The 16,208-nt window shown below is 36.7% G+C and overlaps 1 long non-coding RNA gene across 1 annotated transcript; it reads left to right on the top strand.

Moving 5' to 3' along the window:
- The first annotated feature begins 517 nt into the window (after positions 1-517).
- Positions 518-1,487, top strand: LOC130545919 (uncharacterized). Its single transcript, XR_008961729.1, has 3 exons — positions 518-532; positions 808-861; positions 1,093-1,487. It is a non-coding gene; the product is annotated as an uncharacterized LOC130545919 (long non-coding RNA).
- Positions 1,488-16,208: the final 14,721 nt, after the last annotated feature.

Consider the following 16,208-nt stretch of genomic DNA (forward strand, 5'->3'; position numbering starts at 1 on the left):
TTGTACAGTTACGTAGCCAGTAACATTACTGTTGATTGCTTTGCTTGATGTTTTTAATTCTGAAGTGATTTTTGCAAGCCAAGTTTCAGCACATTGTCATTAGCGTTGAGTAAAATTAATTTGGTAAATAACTTTTTGAGTAAAAGCTTTTTGGACGGAATGTCTTTATCTCTCTAGGAGGTGGGGTGATTCAATCGGATTTTAATCCAACCCTGAGCGCATGTTTTCTCCCCTTTCCAGTAAAATAGCAGGCGAGATAAACTGATGTTAGGCCTAACGTTAACGTTACCTGTTTTTTTACACTGAACTTCTGGTATAGTTTGAGTCTTTTGTTAATATTTTGACATATATTCTCCACCTCCCCATGAATGTTGTTTCAGATAATTTCATATCATATTAAATCTTAAAATACTGTGCGTGTGTGTGTGTGTGTGCGCGTGTGTGTCTGTTGTGTGTGTGTTATTTTGCAGCTTACAGCTCATTCAAGTGCCACTGGTCTTGCAGTATTTCATTTTTCAAACAACCGAGTAAAGTAAGAGTTGATACTGTTTTAAACTTGATTTAGCCAGCTATTTTGTCAAAATACTAATAATGGTCCACACTACAGATTTTAACATGTAATAAATGTGCAGTTTCAAAAGATTCATACCAATAATTTAAAGTTAAAAGTTTTTAGGTTTATAAACTACTTCGTAGTTTAAAAACCCACTTGTATCAGTAAACTTTAGTTCTGGTAGACTAATTATTTCATGTCATATTAAGATATTAAATCATATTAAGATACTGTGCGTGTGTGTTCTCTTGCAGTTTACAGCTCATTCAAGTGCCACTGGTCTGTTTTTGGAGAATTTCATCTTTAAGGTACGTATGTAAACTTTGCCTACAGACTTAAAAAGAACACGGAGGTTCACAACTCGCATGCAGTTCTGTTTATTAACGGCTAGAGCTCCAAAAGTTACATAGTGTACCTATAAATGTCAGATTGTACACTCTTGTTTTAAAGACAGTGGTTATGTGTATCCTTAAAAAAAACTGGTATCTCCTATGTGATTTCATGAATTTGTTTAATGAAAATTTGCTTGTGTATCACAGGTGCTGTGAGAAAGAGCCATGTCTCCCGTGCCGCCACTGATGATGACATTACAAAACACGTAATACGGTGGTTCAACTTGGCAGCAGATAGGGGAAACTCAAGGAGCCGTCCCACTGTCAGCACCCAACAGTAGCGTTTCGGTGTTTCACAGTTAACTTCTGTGTTTTGAAGTGTTCGTTTAACAGTTAAGTAGTAACAGTTGAGATAAAGTTTACTACTTTAAATAGTTTTGTTTCTATTCATCTTCAAAAAACCCAGTTTCCACACAAAAAAATAAGCAGTGCAACATTAATAAGAATAAATGTTTCTTGAGCTACATTAAAAAAGTGTTCTTTTTCATTAAATAAAAAATGTTCTTTGGACAATTTATGGTTGCATTTCATTTTCTGTAATACCTATTAATTGTATACATAAATAATTGTTACTGGCTAAAATGGCTGAATTTTGATTTACATGTTTTGAATGATTTCATCATGTTTTATTAATAAAGGCAGGCATATTAAATATTATAGAGCAATCCAGTCTATCCAATGTCGGTCCATTAGATTTGAAATATTTCTTTAGCTAGTTTTGGCCAGAATACTAGTTTTAAATGAGGGATCTGAAAGGTATCCAGACAGAATGACCAGATCGGATCAGTGGCGGATCAGCTGCTTTATAAACGGGTCCAAATTGGATCCGTGGCAGATCAGCTTCTTTATAAACGGGTCCTGATCGGATCCGTGGCGGATCAGCTGCTTTATAAACGGGTCCTGATCGGATCCGTGGCGGATCAGCTGCTTTATCAGTTAACAGGGCGGGTCTGCCCCAGATCTGGTCCGGATCCGCAATCCTTATTTGTTCTGGATCCGCTGCGCTGTGCAAGTGGACTCCGTTCAGGACCCGTTTTGCGCATCCGTTCCGGAGCTTGTGACACTTCCGGGGCGGATCCGTTCCGGAGTCAGTTTGCTATCTGGGCTGCATTTTCACAGCAAAATCAAAAATGTACTAAACTATGTAGCATCTTACAGGTTAACTTTACGCTACAGCACTTTAACAAATGCGACTGCAACACCAAGAGAAGCGTTGTTGGCTAGTAATACTCACTTTTGAAAACATCTGCCTTGCAGTTCTCCGCTATGCTCCTGTATGAACTTATCCTGTCCCGTGGGCTCATGGGATATAGTAGTATCCCAAGTATCTGTCACTGGGTGCTTCAGAATGTGGGCGTAACCAGTAAGCCATCCGGGAATTTCTCACCTACACTTTTATGAATACTGACGTTTGGGACATACTATATTGTTTTCACATACTACATAGTAGGTAAGTAGGCGGTTTCGGACGCCACAGCAGTATACACACGTCCAAATCTTGCGAGAAATAGTGCACCAGGCGTAAATTTCTCGCCTACTGTTTTATGAATACTGAGGTTTGGGACATACTACTCTTTCGCCTACTGCTTTTTGCCTACTATATAGTATGACAGTATGCGGTTTGGGACACAGCATCGGTTTTCATAAAACAGTAGGTGAGAATTTCCCGGCTGGTGCACTATTTCTCGCGAGATTTGGACGTGCGTATACTACTGTTGCGTCCGAATACGCCTACTTACCTACTATATAGTATGAGAAAACAGAGTAGTATGTCCGAATCTTCAGTAGTCATAAAAGAGTAGGTGAGAAATTTGCGGATGTCTTACTGGTTACGCCCACATTCTGAAGCACCCAGCGACAGATACTTGGGATACTTATCTATCCCATGAGCCCACGGGACAGAATAAGTTCATACAGGAGCATAGCGGAGAACTGCGAGGCAGGTGTTTTCAAAAGTGACTATTACTAGCCAACAACGCGTTTCTTTGCGTTGCAGTCGCATTTGTTAAAGTGCTGTAGCGTAAAGTTAACCTCTAAGATGCTAGATAGTAAAGTATACTTGTGATTTTGCTGTGAAAATGCAGTGTTTTAATATGTCTAGCTTAAAAGTGCGTTCCACGCACACACGCGTCTTCGAAGTAGACTTAACGTGACAAATATTTAAACCATACGCATGTTACAGACGCTTTTTAATGTGTGTGTAACATGTTTCCCGTCATTTTCTCGATAAGTATTGCAAATGAGCACATCACAGTAATGTAGCTTAAGTCTGTTAATATGTGGTACAAAGCATTGTTCACTGCTTGCATAGATACATATAAGTCATGTAAATAAACATATTTACTTAAGTAACTAAACAAAATGTATGTATTTTATTTGTCCATTAGTACTACCTCCACATTTAAATGCAGTATTGAGCACAAATCACAGAGGTCACTTGAATCTTGTTTGACTGTTACAGGGACAGATGAGCACACTCGTTAAAATCACGAAGGTGGCGACGGTGGTCAGTTGCGAGATGGCAGTAGGATGTGGGGTTCAATGCCTGTAGATACAGGATCATTTGTTACAACAATAAATTGAAATAAAGCTTTGATTTATGTGATGTTTACTTGTATATGTGTTAATAATTATTAATTTCATTTATTTTCTTACATCAAATTTACGTATTTTTTATTCATTTTTATTCTATAGTTTTCTGTAAATAAAACATGTTAAATTACTTCATGCATTATGTCATTGCTTCACTGAAAACGTATGCATTCACATTTTTGTAGTCTGTATTAATGCATAGAATGTCACGGTCCCACCGTCTTGTTTATGAAATTCTAGTCGTGTGGGGGGATCGGGGCAGAGTCCTTGGGTTTTATGTGGGAAGGCCATGAGATGTTTATGTTTTTACCTCTCATGTGTTTTTCCAGTGTCTCGTCTCTGTTCCCGCCATCTTGTTTCCTTATCCTTCCCTAAGTGTTTGATTACCCACACCTGCCCCGTGTCGTTATCCCTCGTTTGTCTTCCCTTTAAATACCCTCTTGTTTCTTTGTCTTGTGCTCGTGGATTGTACTGTGTTCCGTGGATGTGCTACGTTGTGTTTGGTTCCTGCCCGTGTGTCGAGTCATTGATTTCGTGTGTGGATTACCCTTTTTCCCTTGTGAGTTTTGTGTTCCTACCCTGTATTGTCGTGTTTAATGTTAGACGTTGGATCGTGTCCTTAGTTTAGTTTCACTGTTCTTGTTTTCTTTTTGCCCCCTCGTGGGAAGTCTTTTGTTTTATTGTATTAGCCTCTGTTTAGTTTTTCCCCCATTGTGGGTGTTTTGGTTTTGTGTTTTCATGTAAATAAAAGTCTTGTGTTAACCCCTTCACCGCCTGCCTGCATTTGGGTTCTTCCGCACCCCGCAATCCTGACATAGATGGCATATGGCAATACAATTACGTTTAGTAGCCTATTTTAATACAATATATAATTTTCAGGAAAAAAAATGAATAAGTATTGGTCAGCACTTATCAATAATATTGTTATTGAGCGCCACTGCGCTCTGCCAAAGATATCCTTCCGCCAATAAAGAAACTCCTCTGTAGTTTGATTTATTTATTTGATTTACTGTAAATCATAGCTCTCATTTAAACATTAAACATTTTCAACAAAAGAATATTTAATTATGTGATATAAGAAAAATCTACCAAAACTCAGGAGAACTACTTTGTCAAGCGGAACAAAGTGTTCTCGGTCAGGGGTGTGCTCGACTCCATGCATCACCTGCGCAAAGCAATCGGGTTATGACATCAAGATACCGCGACATTGTTTCTAGTCAAGTGCTTCCTGATCGATCTCGCGGTAGTGTGACGTAGGCCGGTCGGTCTGCGCAGCTAAGTACAAAGTCGAAAGTATCTATCACATTGAGCATGAATGTCGCTTGTGAGACTCTGGATTTGACCTGGATTTCTGCATTTATCTATCATGGTTGATTTTCATACAGTTAGGACAGTGAAAGGAAGAAAATACTGATACAGGCCTATTGAATGAATTAAAAATATTCCAGAAACTCCATTTGCATTAAATACATAACAAAATCAGTCTAAATATCTGAGATATTTGTATGTTTAAAAGGATTATCAACCAAATATAAGAACTTTAAAAAGTTCAAATGCATAATGTATTTTAAGCATGAAATCATATGCCCACTTGGAGCCAATGAAGGTCTCATATGGGCAAAGCTATGTGGGACCCAAATTGGTATCCCACACGGGGCCCATGTGTTTTGCCCATCTTAAACCTATGCCCATGTGGAGCCCATATCGCCCAGATAAAACCCATATGGGGCCCACATACAAATGTTCAAATGTAAGCATTTAAAGGAGTTTAAAGGCATAATATGTATTTTAAGCACAAAATCCGTGTGCCCACATGCAGCCCATAAAGGTCCCATAAGGGCAAACCTATATGGGACCCAAATTTGTAATCCCACATGGGGCCCATATATTTTGCCCTTTTTTATCCCATGCCCATGTGGAGCCCATGTCGCCCAGATATAACCCACATGGGGCCCACATACCAATGTTGGCTGGGAAGTTACCCAGGCCAGTGATCATCTAGTTTGCAATGCGGACAGTTCGAGACGAAGTGTGGGAAAAATCACGAGAGGCAAGAGTGTGTAAAGAGATGAACATTCAGTTCAAAGAAGATTTTTCAAAGGAAGATCGCGAAGCTCGTGCTAAATTGTGGCCAAAAGTGCAAGAAGCCAGGAAACATGGGAAGAGAGCCTTTCTAAAAAAAGGCTATGCTCTTATTGATGGACTCAGAGTTGACCCGTGACTGAGGTTTTCAAGGTAACACTTAGTCTCATGTTTAAGTGTGTGAGGTTTGCCGCATATCAGATGATGGAAATAATCTGATTAAACCGTTTAAGGAAAAAAGGATGTTTAAACTAAAATTTATATTGTTCATGTAGCAGTCGGTATGGTTTTTGTAATTGATTTATTAAGGACAAATTGTTCACTCCTGCGTAATAGCAAAAAGTTGAGTGCGTACTGAAGTTACGTTAAATTATGTCTGTTTCTTTTCTATCTTTGAATGTTAGGGGGTTAAAAAACAGTTAAGCGTAAAGCCATTTTTTATTTTGCAAGGAACAAAAAGCGAACTGTGTTTTTTTTCTACAAGAGACTCATTCTGCTTTGAATGATGAAAGATTTTGGAAAATTCAATGGGGTGATTTAGCCTTGTTTGCACATGGATCTTCATATTCAGCCGGTGTGATGGTATTATTTAACAGATTTGAAGGCTCTGTAATTGTTCATAAAGGGGACATGGAAGGCCACTGGTTAATGATAGTAGTACAAATACATGACAAATGTTATATTTTACTTTGTATTTATGGTTATAATAACAAAATGGCTAATAGAGAAATGTTGGAGAAACTTGGTAATTTGGTTAATGAGTGGGAACAAAAGTATAAAGCAGAAAATGTAATAATAGGGGGTGACTTTAATATAGTTCCTGATTCATGGCTAAATAGGAGACCTCAAAAAGGTACACATTCTATGTATAATGATACTATATTGAATTTCTGTAAAAAAGTAAATGTAATTGACTACTGGAGGGTTTCTAACCCAAACAATATTCAGCATACATTGTTTAACCCCTCAGGTAATGGACAATGTTCAAGATTAGATTATTGGCTTATTTCTTGCGAACTGTGTAAAATTGTCTCAGAATGTAAAATGTCAGCTGCCCCACTTACAGATCACAGTATGGTTACTCTGTCCTTATCGGTAATTAAGAAACCTCAAATCTCTTCAAATATTTGGAAGTTTAATAATGACTTGTTAAAGAATGATAGATTTTATCAACAGGTGTTAGCTCTCATTGAGGAGATTGAAAAGATAGATATGACTTATTTAAATAAATGGGAATGGTTTAAATTTAAGGTCAAACAAATAGCAATTGATATAGGCAAAGTTTTATCAGTGAGGAGAAAACAGAAACAAAGAGAACTAATTGGGGAAATAAATTTAGTGACAGTAAATTCACAAGAATCACCTGAAAATTTTGAAAAATTACAGTTAATGCAATCTCAACTTGATGAACTGTATTCAGAAAAAGCAAACGGAGCTTATATCCGTTCAAGAGCATGGTGGATTGAAAAAGGAGAAAAAAGTTCATCATATTTTTCGGCCTTGAAAAACAAAGACTAAAGACAAACAAAGAAGAACATTTTGAAGCTAAAGATTAATGATACTATAACGGATAATCAAAAAGTAATTCAGGATGAAATTTTGCTTTTCTATAGTAACCTTTATAAATCAAATTATAAGAAAGCTGACTGTGATTCTTTATTTATGAATATAAGAGAAAAAATACATAAACTGAATGAGGAAGACAAACACTTACTTGAGGATGAGTTGACTTTAGAGGAAATTGATGTAGCTCTAAAACAAATGAATAACGGTAAATCACCAGGAATAGATGGTTTAACTACAGAATTTTTAAAACATTTTTGGAAAGATATTCAGAAATTGTTATATAATGCTTTTTTAGAATGCATTCAGAAAGGAAGCTTATCACCTACTATAAGAACAGGATTAATAACCTTGCTACCAAACCCAAAAAACAACTGATGTCATTAGATAATTGGAGACCAATAACTCTGTTATGTTCAGATTATAAATTACTTGCCCTAGTGTATGCTAACCGTCTTAAATTTATACTTGGGAAACTTGTAGAGGAGTATCAATCAGCATTCATTAAGGGAAGATACATTCAAAATCATATCAGATTAATCCTGGATATGATAGACTATCAATCATTGATACAATCAGAAAACCTTATTTTATTTATAGATTTTTTTTAAAGCATTCCATACAGTGGAACATGAATTTATAATTACGACGTTAAAAATGTTTGGTTTTGGGGAAAGGTTTTGCAAGGTTATCAAAATGTTTTATAACAACATTTATAGTTATATATCTCTTAATCCAGGTATGACTCCTAGAATTGAGATTTTGCGTGGAATTAGACAAGGTTGTCCAATCTCTCTGTAGCAAATGTAGAGTCGTGGGCAAGGAAGAGGACGAGGTTAGCGTGACAGACACTGGCTTTTATTCACATTACACACAAACTTATAGTTACTCAACACAAAATACGACAGACGCTTCCACAGCGTTCCAAGCCTCTCCCCGTCCGGGTTAAAATCCTCTGAAGTCTCGGCTTCCTGGGTTAGATCCTCTCTGCAACCATCCGTGTGTCTCTCTCTTGTGTATGCGGCTTTCCTCCTTTTATCCGCTCTCTCCGCGTCCTTACTGGAATTAGATACAGGTGTTGATCGTTTGCACGTGTCCCATTTACTCACAGCTGGTCTCCCGGCTCTCTCTCCCGTTGCATACCTCGCTAGACCACGCCCCCCTTGCCACGCTCTCCAAAACTGTTTATTTTATGCACTCAAATGTTAACTTATTTATTTGTCAACCATCCCCAATTAAAGGGAATAACCATTTCTGATTATGAGTATCGAATTAGTCAATTTGCGGATGACACAGTAATATTTTTAAAAGATAAATCCATAGTCAAGAAAGCCCTAAACACTATTTCATTTTTTCTACAGCATCAGGCCTATGTTTAAATTTAAAAAAAATATGAACTCTTTCCCCTATATTTATGTAATGAAGAAATTATAGAATCCATTCCTGTTAAATCTGAAGTGAAATACGTAGGGGTAGTATTGTCCAAAGAATTACATATGAGAGAACAGAGAGAATTGACAGTATGAAAAAATCTTTAAATCATTGGATTATGAGAGATCTGTCTATTATGGGCAGAATTCTCCTGACTAAAGCAGAAGGCCTATCTAAACTAATTTACCCATGTTACTCCTTTTATGTTTCTCCTCAACTGATAAAAAAGGTCAAGTCTATTATGTTTAGTTTTATATGGAAAAACAAAACTCATTATGTTAAAAAATCTCAAATGATTAAAGAATATGAAAATGGAGGTCTGAAAGCCTCTGAATTTGAATCAACGGTTGGAGTACTTAAACTGAAATGGATCAAAACCTATTTAACACAGCCTAATTCAATGTGGTTTCATATACCAAAATGTATATTCAAGATAGTCGGAGGGTTAGACTTTTTGCTGAAATGCGACTTTGAGATTTCCAAATTGCCAATTAAGCTTTCAAAATTCCACAAACAAATTTTGTATTATTGGAAAATAATATCCACCCCAAATTTCACACCGCACAATTCTACCTTGTGGAATAACAGAGCCATTACAATAAATAGAAAGACAGTATTTAAACAAGAGTGGTATGAAAAAAGGTATTATATGTTCTAGATTTGTTTGATGGAGCTGGTCAATTTATTCAACATGATTCATTCATGGAGAAACTTAAGATAAAATATTCCTTTAATGAATTTAATACTATGTGTAAAGCTATCCCTCCTTCTTTAAAACAATTAATACAAAACACCCTCATATATTCAAATATATCTGTTAGACTGCCTGAGTTGAAAATTGGAGGAATACATATTGGGGACAAAAATTGTAAGAACATAGTAGTAGGGAAAGTATTAAAAAGTAAGCTATTTACAGACTTCAATACACCATGTTGATAATGAAGTTTTTAAAAATAAGTTTTGTAATTATCTTAAATGGCCAATTATACCTAAAATAAAGGATATGCAGTTTAGAATTATTAACAATGTTTATCCGACTGCTGAAATTATAAGGAAAAGATTCCGTTTTGAGGTAGATCCCTGTGTTTTTTGTTTAGAAGTGCCTGAAACCATTGAACATTAATTTTTTTCTTGTCCAGTCACATTTCAGTTTTGGCAGAATATCTACAGATGGCTTAATATTGAAAATCGAACAGATATCCCATCATTAAATTTGTTCCAGGTGTTGGTTTATGCAGAGGGTTTTTCGAAAAAGATGCAATTGATGGTAAACATCATTGTTACAATGGGCAAATACATAAAAGCAAGTGGAATTACAGTAAACCCTCTATAAATTGTTTTAAAAATGAATGTAAAAAATACTTATCTTTAAAGCACTTATCCAAAGATTATCAACCCCTTGGTGAATTCTATAAAACCATGTATGAGTCTCTTTTCTTTTAAGAATGGTAATAATTTTATATATTTTTACTTATTTAGTTTCCTTGCAACTGTTGGACTTTAGAGGCAGTCCTGCATGTTCAAAAATCTGCAGAGAAACTTTTCAAGACTCTAAACTGAAGTTTTATTAATCAGATGTAAAAGGTTTACAGCGCTGGGTTGTCAGACGTTCTCCTCTCTCCACCACAAGCCAACAACCCAGATTATTCAAAAACACACATATTTATTCAGTATTTGACGTCGTTCTCATCTTCTGACTCCTCCTTTTCTCTGGGGAGTATTGCTCCTTAGCAACCAATCACCGTGAACCACGTTTATCTGACTCCGTCCTTCTTTGTTAGTTCCTGCAAAACAACATCTTTTACAACACATCTTTTGCACCCTGCGGTCAGTTGCTAGTTTCAAGAAGTGTTCCCTAGAGACAGTTTCATGTGGCAAGACAACATATCAAAATACTTTCAGTAAAAAAAAAAACACTCAATCATCTAATGCTTTAATTATGCAGCGTTGTTTCTTAATCCTATGATTCAATAAAACACATCAAAACTCATGATTATACTTAAAACATATGCAGTGGATTAATTCATAGCATTCCTTCTCTGTGTGACTCTTTGGGTGTGTGTGTGTGCTGACTTAGTTAGACTTGTCAGAACGAGCTGTTCTGTTTCTGCACGTACACACAGAGCTTGTTCCTCTTTGTGGTTTCACCCCCTCTTTTTCTGTTTCACTCTGCTTGTCACACACACTCTGTCTTTATCACAGTAATTTTCCACTGAGTAAAATAGCAAGCACATGATAAAAGCACACAGCTTAATGATTTAATGAAAGAAAACACTTATTGATTATATTGGTAATTAAATCATACTTCTAACTGAATAATATTTCCACACAACCCCACAGAAGTGTTTTAATAATAATTAAATTCATTTATTTTCTTACATCAAATTTACGTATTTTTTATTCATGTTTATTCTATAGTTTCCTGTAAATAAAACATATTACATTACTTCATGCATTGTGTCATTGATTCACTGAAAACGTATGCATTCACACTTTTGTAGTCTGTATTAATGCATAGATGGCATATGGCAATACAATTACATTTAGTAGCCTATTTTAATACAATATATCATTTTCAGGAAAAAAATGAATAAGTATTGGTCAGCACTTATCAATAATATTGTGCACAAGTGTAGGTGTGGGCTAGCAATGCATTTCTAGGGTACACATTAATTTATAAGCAATAATACTTATATTCCTTGACAATAAAATCAGCAGTGCTCTCCTAAGGCGAGATCGTCGAGCACATGCCCGACGTCTCCTTTGTGAAGGCATTACAAACATGTTGCAAATGTTGGGAAAACTCATGGAAGGTAAAGTTATAGCGTTACTGATGTTAATGCATCTGTCTCTCATAACTTTAATTGTTGCGCTTGTTATTACGTCACATGGTTAATCTCTGGCCCGTGTACACTCCAGTACAGTAGGTGGCGGATATGCACCACAAACTTAATTTGCTCCCCGCCATTAAAAAGGAGAAGAAGATCATCAATATGGCGGACAACGGCTGATCGCATACATACTACACCCATTCACGGAAAACAGTATGTACCCATTTTGCCCTGTTGAGTACGTACCTACTGAAATTGAGTACCTACTCATAGAGTATGCGATTTGGGATGCAGCGCGGGTGTGTCGTCGAATTTAACATCACCTTCATATAAAAGGCAGCGGTTCACATGATTGCAGCCTCTATTTACAGCTATTTTGGTGAAATTTTGTTTGTTATACTGCATCTTAAATTTAAAATAACTGTTCTGTTTCAATATACCCAAGTGTTTTAAAGTTTAATATACAGGTTTGTGGCTCTTCATTTCATTTTTTAATTCACCATTGTAATGTGATATGTACTGATCTTTTTTTAGAAATATCTATAGGATTTGTTGTCATGGTTCTGCCTCACCTAGTCTTGAATTTCCTGGTCCTGAGGCAGAGCCATGACAAAGTCTTTGGTTATGTGTCACGGTCCTGCATGCCTTGTTCAGGATTTTCTAGTCGTGTGGCAGGATCGGGGAGCCCTTATGTTTAGTCTGAGAAGACCATGGGGTGTTTATCTTTTGACACTCCATGTGTTTTCTCGTGTCTTGTCATTGGCCCTGCCCCTCTCGTTTCATGTATTGCTTCCCTGCCGTGTCTAATGTTTCCCACCTGCCCTGTGTCATTATCCCTCGTTTGTCTTGCCTATAAAATGCCCTCATGTTTCTTTGTCCTGTGCTCGTGGATTGTGTATGTACGTATACCTGTACCTTGTGCTCCTTGTCTCATCCAGTCTAGCCTTGTGTTTTGACGTTTGGTCGTGTTTTGTTCGTTATTTTGTCCTGCTGTTTTTTCCCCCTCGTGGGAAGTATTTTTGTTTCTGTTTTTTATATTTAGTTCTGTCTTCGTTACCCCATTGTGGGTCTTTTGTTTTGTTTCTTTGTTTAAATAAAGTCTGTTGTGTTAACCCCTTCATTCCTCCCCGCTGCCTGCAATTGGGTTCTTCCTCCGTCACGCTATTCGTGACAGAATGCATTTGGCACTTAAATCCATGCAACGTCACTATGAAATAATGTTTGAAGTTCAAACGTTTGTTCAAATTCAGTGTGTTTATTCCACTGACCTTTTCAAGTTTTTTGGTACAGAATGGCTCCCAGCTTCTTTTAAAGTCCTGAACATTTCAAACACCCATGTATCAGGCTTCGTCACCAACAAAGCTGACCTCAGCACTGTACTTGAATGCCACAAGAGAGACACTGACATCATTCATTGCTTGGCAAGAATATGTTGTGATTGCTTTCACCAAACCGTAGATTTCACCTAAGATTTTAAATAGTTTGGTTTACTTTTAATTATAGGTCTACAATGATGATAAAACTAAGAAAGAAAAGCAGCAACATCATCTGGTTTGGCAGGTGGAAGATCTGTCTGAGAATGTACCTCTTACTGTCACAAACTATATAATTCATTGATTGTCAGCATGGCAATCCACGAAAGAACTGCAAAACACAGGAGGTATGCTTTCCTGTGGCTCAGTGGTGAGAGCATGGTGCTAGTTACGCCAACGTCATAGAGTCGATCCCATGGGATTGCACATAGTTAGGAACAAAATGTATAGTATAATGAAATGTAAGTCGCTTTGGGTAAAAGCGTCTGCCAAATGCATAAATGTAAAAAAAATAGATTGTGGCATTTTTTTTATTTAGGGTATTAAAAAAACTTATCCACGATATATCACAAAGTATAATGCATGCGTTTTAATTCTTTTTCATATATTTCAGGTATTTTCAGAGGATGACCATATGCAGTATATTCTGGCAAAAGGAAAAGAATGCACATACAAACAACCAAAAAAGTTGGGTGCACAGCCAAACTTTTTATTAGGTGCATTAGAAGGTGGGCATTGCTTATGTACTATAATGTTAAAAGCTAAGTTAAAATTTTAATTGGTTGCCTTGCATTACTACATAAGTAAGGTTATCTGAAATACTTAGTTGAACATTTTTAAATGTGTTGTCTTATTCATTTATTTTAGTAAATTTAATATTTGTTACATTTTATAATTGATAAAATGTTTATTTTGTATTTAGTTAACAGGATATTTTGCCCACAAATACATTTATTGTGTACACTTAAAAGGAAATGATTTCAGTTCAGTTAAAATTTATTTACATCAATTTCAAAGTGATTTTACAAAGAATTTTTACTAAACTTTATACAATAAAATATGTCAGTATGAGTTAAAAATGTATGTAGATTTAATAATAGTGTTATTAAAAAAGCATATTTGTTTTATTTTTAGATTTGACAAATTTAGTGTTGAAGAGGGAGCATCAAAATTGAGGAAACAAACGGTTTTGGACACACTTAAAGCAGTTCTACAAAATAATGGAGCAGAGTCGTCAGAAATCATCCACATCAGTAGTATATATAGGGGTCATTGTGTCAAAATGATTGATGGTGACCCTTGACCTTTGCGGGGGGGGTTGAATTACTTCCGGACCACCCACGTTGTGAGGGCCCGCCCCCTTTGCGTTGACCTTTGACCGTATCCGCCCCATTGTGAGGGACTGCCCCCTTTGTGTTGAACTTTTGCCGTTTGACAGTACCTGTCCACGTCGTGAGGGATTGCCCACGTCTGGAGTTGAACTCTTGAACTTTTGCCCGTAGGGTTACCGAACATTTTTCTCTCTTTTCCGGAGATCATGTTTGGACATGTTTTTATGAGGTTGACACGTATCTTATGCGTGAATAAATAAAGCAACGAGNTGATTAAATAAAGGCATGAATAAGTAAATAAAACAATAAATAGGCGAATAAGTGATTAAAGAAAGAATTGGTTATATAAGTGATTAAATAAATAATGAATACGCAAATAAACAAAGCAAGTAATGAATAAGTAAATAAACAAAGCAAGGAATGAATAAGTAATTAAATAAAGCATTCTATATATATATATATATATAGGCTGTGATAAAACTGTGGTAAAACTTACGTTGGTTGAAAGATCACATTCCTGCCGTTATACTGAAAGGACTGTTTCAGACATTCCAGCGTTGCAAACACACCGACTCGTAAATCGTCGTGACGTTTAAGCGGTACGTAATACAGAGTTTTCATCCGGCAGGGCGACAGCGTCGGACATTTTATTAAATAAAGGCATGAATGAGTAAATAAAACAATAAATCGGCGAATAAGTGATTAAAGAAAGAATTGGTTATATAAGTGATTAAATAAATAATGAATACGCAAATAAACAAAGCAAGTAATGAATAAGTAATTAAACAAATAAACAAAGCAAGGAATGAATAAGTAATTAAATTAAAGATACATATACACTGCGTTCCAAATTATTATGCAAATGATTTCTTTCTCTGGTTTTCCTAATTTGTCGATGCAAATGACAGTCAGTATAATTTTCAAGTAATCAACAGTTAGGGTACATTTGGAATTTTATTGAACAAACCTCCCACTGACAACAGTATTTATTTAAAAAATGAAAAACTCAAAATGCACTGTTCCAAATTATTATGCACAACAGAGTTTGAAAACATTTCATAGGTTGTAAAAAACTGAAAATGGTCATTTGTTGAATTTGCAGCATTAGGAGGTCATATTTACTGAAATCAAAAGCTATTTCAATCAAAAACATCCTAACAGGGCAAGTTACATGTTAACATAGGACCCCTTCTTTGATATCACCTTCACAATTCTTGCATCCATTGAACTTGTGAGTTTTTGGATAGTTTCTGATTGAATTTCTTTGCAGGATGTCAGAATAGCCTCCCAGAGCTGCTGTTTTGATGCTAACTGCCTCCCACCATCATAGATCTTTCGCTTGAGGATGCTCCAAAGGTTCTCAATAGGGTTGAGGTCAGGGGAGGATGGTGGCCACACCATGAGTTTCTCTCCTTTTATGCCCATAGCAGCCAATGACACAGAGGTATTCTTTGCAGCATGAGATGGTGCATTGTCATGCATGAAGATGATTTTGCTACGGAAGGCATGGTTCTTCTTTTTGTACAATGGAAGAAAGTGCTCAGTCAGAAACTCTACATACCTTGCAGAGTTCATTTTCACACCTTCAGGGACCCTAAAGGGGCCCACCAGCTGTCTCCCCATGATTCCAGCCCAAAACATGACTCCGCCACCTCCTTGCTGACGTCGCAGCCTTGTTGGGACATGGTGGCCATCCACCAACCATCCACTACTCCATCCATCTGGACCATCCAGGGTTGCACGGCACTCATCAGTAAACAAGACTGTTTGAAAATTAGTCTTCATGTATGTGTGGGCCCACTGCAACCGTTTCTGCTTGTGAGCATTGGTTAGGGGTGGCCGAATAGTAGGTTTATGCACAACTGCAAGCATCTGGAGGATCCTACACCTTGAGGTTTTCGGGACTCCCGAGGCACCAGCAGCTTCAAATACCTGTTTGCTGCTTTGCAATGGCATTTTTGCAGCTGCTCTCTTAATCCGATGAATTTGTCTGGAAGAAACCTTCCTCATTCTGCCTTTATCTGCACGAACCCTTCTGTGCTCTGAATCAGCCACAAATCTCTTCACAGTACGATGATCTCGCTTAAGTTTTCGTGAAATATCTAATGTTTTCATACCTT

Source organism: Triplophysa rosa, linkage group LG22, assembly GCF_024868665.1.
Source record: "Triplophysa rosa linkage group LG22, Trosa_1v2, whole genome shotgun sequence".
Classification (NCBI taxonomy): domain Eukaryota; kingdom Metazoa; phylum Chordata; class Actinopteri; order Cypriniformes; family Nemacheilidae; genus Triplophysa; species Triplophysa rosa.